Source organism: Gopherus flavomarginatus, chromosome 13 (genome assembly GCF_025201925.1).
Source record: "Gopherus flavomarginatus isolate rGopFla2 chromosome 13, rGopFla2.mat.asm, whole genome shotgun sequence".
Lineage (NCBI taxonomy): Eukaryota > Metazoa > Chordata > Testudines > Testudinidae > Gopherus > Gopherus flavomarginatus.
In genome coordinates, this window is record NC_066629.1 from 1,311,899 (window position 1) to 1,317,898 (window position 6,000).

Genomic DNA, 6,000 nt, shown 5'->3' on the forward strand with positions numbered 1-6,000 from the left:
AGGAAAGGTCCATTGAGACCCTGGAGGAAGACCATGCATGTATGTTCAGCAGGGCAAGCATCCCCCTACATTGGCTTTAATAGACACAGGAGCCGCGGTGTCTTTAATCAAAAACACTCCAAAAGGGTGTCTGGCTCAGAGGGGCTGGGCTCAGAGCTGGGGGTCAGGGCTGTGGGGAGGATGGGGTTGGGGGGTTTCCAGCTCATAGGGGCTGGGCTTGGAGCTGCCGGTTAGGGCTGTGGGGAGGATGGGGTTGGGGGTTTCTGGCTCAGAGGATGTGGGCTTGGAGTCAGGGGGTTTCTGGCTCAGAGGGGCTGGGCTCAGAGCTGGGGGTCAGGGCTGTGTGGGAAATGAGGTCAGGGGGGTGCCTGGCCCCAGCACCTTACCATGCTGCTTAATCCCTCTCCCAGGAGCCTCTGATATACTCATAGGGCAGGGGAAGCCTCCAGCATATTTGTGGAGGCCCCTGCGAGGCCCAGGGCCTGGGGTAAACTGCCACACTTGCCCTCCCCCGGGCGGCCCAGAACTCAGATATCAGGCATGACGGAGGCTGGAGCAGGGAGAGAGGGGCACTGGGGCAGCTCAGCTCTGCAGGCTGCCGTCCTCTCCAGCTGCCCATGCACAAGGAGAGTGGGAGCAAGGACCAGCCAAGGACCAAGGGGGCAGGAGCACAGGCGCCTGAGGCTGAGCTGTGGGGAAGCGCTTACCTTGCCCAATGCACGCTCGTCAGGGTCCTCTTTCTTCCTCCGCTCCACCAGACCGCCGCCTGAGCCTCTTTTCTTCTCCATGCCCCACGCTGGGGCTGACCCTGGCGCCCTTTTCCTCCAGAAGCCCACTGTCGCGTCCGTCGCTGGGCTCCTGCCACGTGCACTAAGCAGAGCTGTGCATTTCTGCCTAGCCGCCGGCGCCCCCGCCGGCAATGAGCAAAATCGCATGAGATGGAGTGGCCGCTGTGCTGGGAGGGAAAGGGAGTCTGAGCCACCAGCAGGCAGCCCAGGGGTTCCCCTGGGTCAGCGCACCGCTGGCAGCCCGAACCTCTGGGCTGCCTGCCATCAGCGGAGTGCTGACCCAGAGAACCCCTGGGCTGCCTGCCGGCAGCAGCGCGCTGACCCGGGGAACCCCTGGGCTGCCTGCCAGCGGCGGCGCGCTGACCCGGGGAACCCCTGGGCTGCCTGCCGGCGGCGGCGCACTGACCCGGGGAACCCCTGGGCTGCCTGCCGGCGGCGGCGCGCTGACCCAGGGAACCCCTGGGCTGCCTGCTGGCGACGGCGTGCTGACCCGGAGAACCCCTGGGCTGCCTGCCGGCAGCGGCACACTGACCCGGAGAACCCCTGGGCTGCCTGCCGGCGGCGGCGCGCTGACCCGGGGAACCCCTGGGCTGCCTGCCGGTGGCGGCGCACTGACCCGGGGAACCCCTGGGCTGCCTGCCGGCGGCGGCACTCTGATCCGGGGAACCCCTGGGCTTCCTGCCAGTGGCAGCACGCTGACCCGGGAACCCCTGGGCTGCCTGCCGGTGGCGAAGCGCTGACCCTAGTCTCCATGGAAAAACTGAATCTCTGAATTATGAACCATTATCTAATTCCTACGATAGCACAGAGGGTTTTTATCACAGACTGCCTTTGCTTATGGGTGGACAAACTTCCATGAAGCCTGAGTATGGGAGACCCAGCGAGAAATCTCCTACTCCCAAACAGGAATTTCATCAGCCTTCCTTACCCGTGCAGCAGTTCCATCCCTTGCCTGTGCCAGGAAATCACACGGGTTGTGGATGTGTGTGTGAATCTTCAGATTTGATTCCATTGAACGGGTTTTATGTTTATTATGGCCAAAGTGGATACAGTGGCTACTCTCACTGCTCGGTTTACCCTAAGGACGAGCTTTCGCAGTCTACGTGTGAGGGGCTCTTGGTATCTCCAACTTCCTTACCATCAGGTACTCCTTTCCAGCCACTTCACTGGTGTAACTCTCCATACTGTTGTGGAGAAGGAACAGCTGTTAACAGTTACAGCCTTTGTGGAGTTACGCATGTGCCGGAGAGCAGGATTAGCAGTGTGCATACAGGATGGAACAGCTACCCCTACAAAATGCCTTTTGCAGCAGAAAGTTGCAAATCTCTGTGGCAGGACACGCCGCATCACCTGCCCACCCACTCTCAGGATGCCCTGTGTCTAATGTGAAACCAGCTGCAGAACCAGTTTCTCACTTGCAGACTCCCAACTCGGAACCCCAGACCATGGCCCAAGAGTGTCCACAGAACTCCAAGTACCCCAGTGGCTCCAAATCTGGTCTTTGAAATACTATGGGTTGTTTACATGTCTGTGATAGCAAAGCAGCAGGAGGTCACTCTCATCCAAAGCAGCTCAGTGCATCAGCAGGAGGAGAGCAACCAATTGCTGGATATCCGTGGGTGCAGCCTGCGAAAAGGCTGTGTATGTTGTGAATGAGCCAGAGCCAGCTGTTCGTAAGAGCTACAAGGCCGTGGAGATGGGGAAATTATCCGGGTACGAGATACGGTCCTTTTGAAATCAGGACCACGAAAGAAATCTATGCCTTATGTGGCAAAGATATCGACGCTGTGGGAAGACCTGAAAACAGGAAAGCTAATGATGAGTCTCCTGTGGTATTACAGACCAGAGCACACTCAGGGAGGTTGCAATCCCAGCATGCATCAGAATGAGATCTTTGCATCCCGACATCAGGATGAAAACAGTATTGCCTGCATTGAGGAAAAGTGCTATGTTCTGACCTTTGCAGAGTACTGCAGATTCTGTGCCTTGGCAAAGCATCCTGTCGAGGGGATCCCAGGCAAGAAAACAATGATGGTTCCTCCGTCAGAAGACTATTCCACACCTCTACATCACAAAGTCCCAGAGGAAACTGATCCTGATCTGGTTTTTCTCTGCTGCCATGTCAATGATTTTCAACATGGGCGCATCTTGAAGAATCCGCAGTAACAAAACTCTTCAGTCTAGCTATGGTGATGACAAGTGGCACCAAAGAGGTAGTGGCAGGTTGACCGTCTGGGACATCCATGAATCCTCAGAAACTTTTTTAGTACTGCTTGCAGGTCAGAAGGGGCAACTCCTGCAATGGCTGGTGAGTCCTATGGCAGGGGAGGGCACTCAGCCGCCGAGCTGGGGATTATGTAAGATGAGCCCGGCGAATGACCCAGACGCCTTCCTGGGGACTTCTGAGCAGGTAGCCACAGATGCCAGGTGGGAGAGGGCAACCTGGACCCTCCGACTCGCTCCTTATTTGACTGGGAGGCTCAAACAGCGTATATGGCATTGGGGGAGGAGCAAGACAGACATTATGAGGCCGTAAGAGCAGCAGTTCTGAATCGAGTCGGCCTGTTGGCAGAGCGGTACCGGCAGAAGTTCCGGTCGGCCTGGTGGACATCAGTAATACAGCCCCGGGCCTTACCAAGAGGCTATGGGACTGGGCCACGTGCTGGCTGAGGCCAGAAGCCAGAGCCGTCCTCAGCCATAGGCAGAACAGGTAGTCGCTTAGGGCACCACGAGGTCTGAGGGCACCCTCTGCCGGGAGCCTGGACAGACGGAAGCAGTGGAGCATGTAAGAGCAGGGCTGCTGGGTGCTAGAGAGACTTGAATGCAGCACAGTCTGAGGAGGGGATTGGCTGCTGGGGTCTCAGGGAAGGGGTGGGGGAAAGCGTGAGGTGAGGCAGGCTCGGTAGCTCTGGCACCAGTATCTTTTGTTGTCCCTCATAATGTCCATTCTTCTTCTCCCTACCCCATGGAGCACCCCCTCCTTTCTCCCTCCCCCCCCAAGGAGCACCCCCGTCTCTTTCCCCCCTCCCCTCCATCAGGGCTCAGTTGGGTGAGGTGCTGCGCGGAGGGGTGGGGGAAGGCGACTGGCTGGCTGCCTGCTGAGGAGTGAAAGTAACTCACTTCCTCGGCAGGCAGCCAGGACTGGAATGGTCACACAGGGCTGGGCTGGGGATAGCCAGATAGTATGTGCGAAAAATCAGGATGGGAGTTGGGGCAGGGTGAGCAGATGTCCCACTTTTATAGGGACAGTCCCAATTTTGGGTCTCTCTTAATATAGGCTTCTATTACCCATGTAAACGTCTGCTGTTGTGGTTCGCCCTCTCTGGGGCGGCTCGGAGCCAGGCCACTTCACTACCCGAGTCCAGTGTGCTGTTGAGTTAGCCTGGTGGTCAAGAAATGGACAGGAGCTCAGGCCCTCAGGCAGGGGCTGAGCCGATAGTCTCGTCTTGGAGGCCCAGGCCCTAGGTCAGGGTGGGGCAACAAACAATCATTCAGGGCTCAGACCCTCAGGCAGGGGCTGAGCGAACAGTTCAGTATAAGCCCAGGCTCCTGGGCCTGAGCGTCAGGGCAAGGGGGAGACAGCCACCTGTGAGTGGGGTGGCAGGGGGAACGCAGGCCCACCCACTCCTCTGCATCTCAGCCCAGGGTCCTAGCAGCGACAGGCAGCCTGCTGCTGTGTCAGTGGGGATTCTGGCTGCAAAACACTGACATTGGCTCTGAGTGTGTGCAGCCAGACTAGGGTCGGCTGCCCCTGGGCTACTTCCGACCTCCCCCTCTACCAGTACCTCTGTCTTGGTGCCATTCTCCGGCAGCCAGGCAGCTTCTGAGCCCTGAGGCTGGGCTTTTATACTTCCTGTCCCGCTCCTTGACCTCTGGGGGGCGGGCACCGGCTCCAGTGACTCCGCCCACTTTGGCATCCGTAAGGTCTTATCCCTCTCTGGGGTGGCAGGGAGACAGGCCACCTCATTACAAACTCACACGTCTGTCCTGATTTTTCACACTTGCTGTCTGGTCACCCTAGATGGGGGTAACTGGTGCCTATATAAGACAAAGCCTAAATATCAGGACTGGCTTATAAAATCAGGACATCTGGATCTGGTCACCCTAGCTGGGCAGCGCGTCTCTACCCCGGGTTGGCAGCGATCCATATCAACCGGGGGGAGCTGCACAGGGCAGGGAGAGCTGCTTCGGCTCCATTGGTGCCCAGTCCCTGAGATCAGATGCTGTGCTAACTTCACCATGATCCGTTGGCCTGGTGGTGGTGCCCATTGGCATGTGATCGGACCTGGGAGTTTGCTGCTGCTGTTGCCACTCTGCACCCCAAGAGCTGGATTTTGGGGTCCTGCAGTTTTCCACCTATCTCCTCCTCTGCTGCCGCTGTTGGACCAGCTGGCTGGGGGGTGAGCCAAGCATGAAAGCAGTACTGAGTTGCCATTTAGATTGTCATTTAACAACTTTGTTTGCTAAAAAACTTGCTAACAATCCTGAATTCAATTTCAATTTTTTTTAAAACAAAATCAGTATCTTAGCCAAAAACAGAAAATTAAGTTGTTGACAATTATGTGTCATAAGTTTGATATGGGGAAGGGAGTGAGCCAGTTTTCATCAGAGAAACAAAAAATGTTGACTAACTTTCCTATAGCCCTGTTACTGCTAAATAGAGCCCTCCAACAACTGTAATATGCTCATCTCCTTACTAGTGTATAAAGCAGGGGTCAGCAACCTACGGCACATGTGCCAAAGGTGGCATGCGAGCTGATTTTTGATGGCACACAGCGGTGGGCTGAGTGGCTCAGCCTGCCGCCGCTCTGGGGTTCCGGCTGCCGCCCCATTGCCAGCTGGGGTCCTGGCCGCCGGCCCCACTCAGTGCCTGCTGCAGGCCTGGAAACCCCAAAGGAACCCCAGGCTGGCAGCGGGCTGAGCAGGCTGGCAGCTGAGACCCCAGCTGAGCCACTCAACCCGCTGTCGGCCTGGGGTTCCATTCACTCAACTGGCAGCAGGCTGAGTGACACAGGCGTCCAGGATCTGAGACTGGCAGTGGGCTGAGCGGCTCAGCCTGCTGCTGGTTTGGGGTTCCATCCGCCAGCTCCTGCCAGCCAGCATCCCGGCCGCTGGTGCCCCTCAGCCCGCTAACCGCCCGGGGTTCTGCTCACCCAGGGCAGCAGGAGGCTGAATGGGGCCGGTGACTGGGACCCCAACTGGGAAGGGGCTG

At 57.8% G+C, this 6,000-nt stretch overlaps 1 pseudogene; it reads left to right on the forward strand.

The window, feature by feature from the left end:
• LOC127033515 (bromo adjacent homology domain-containing 1 protein-like) overlaps positions 1–2,954 on the forward strand; it is a 52,843-nt pseudogene extending 49,889 nt beyond the window's left edge.
• The last annotated feature ends 3,046 nt before the right edge of the window (positions 2,955–6,000 follow it).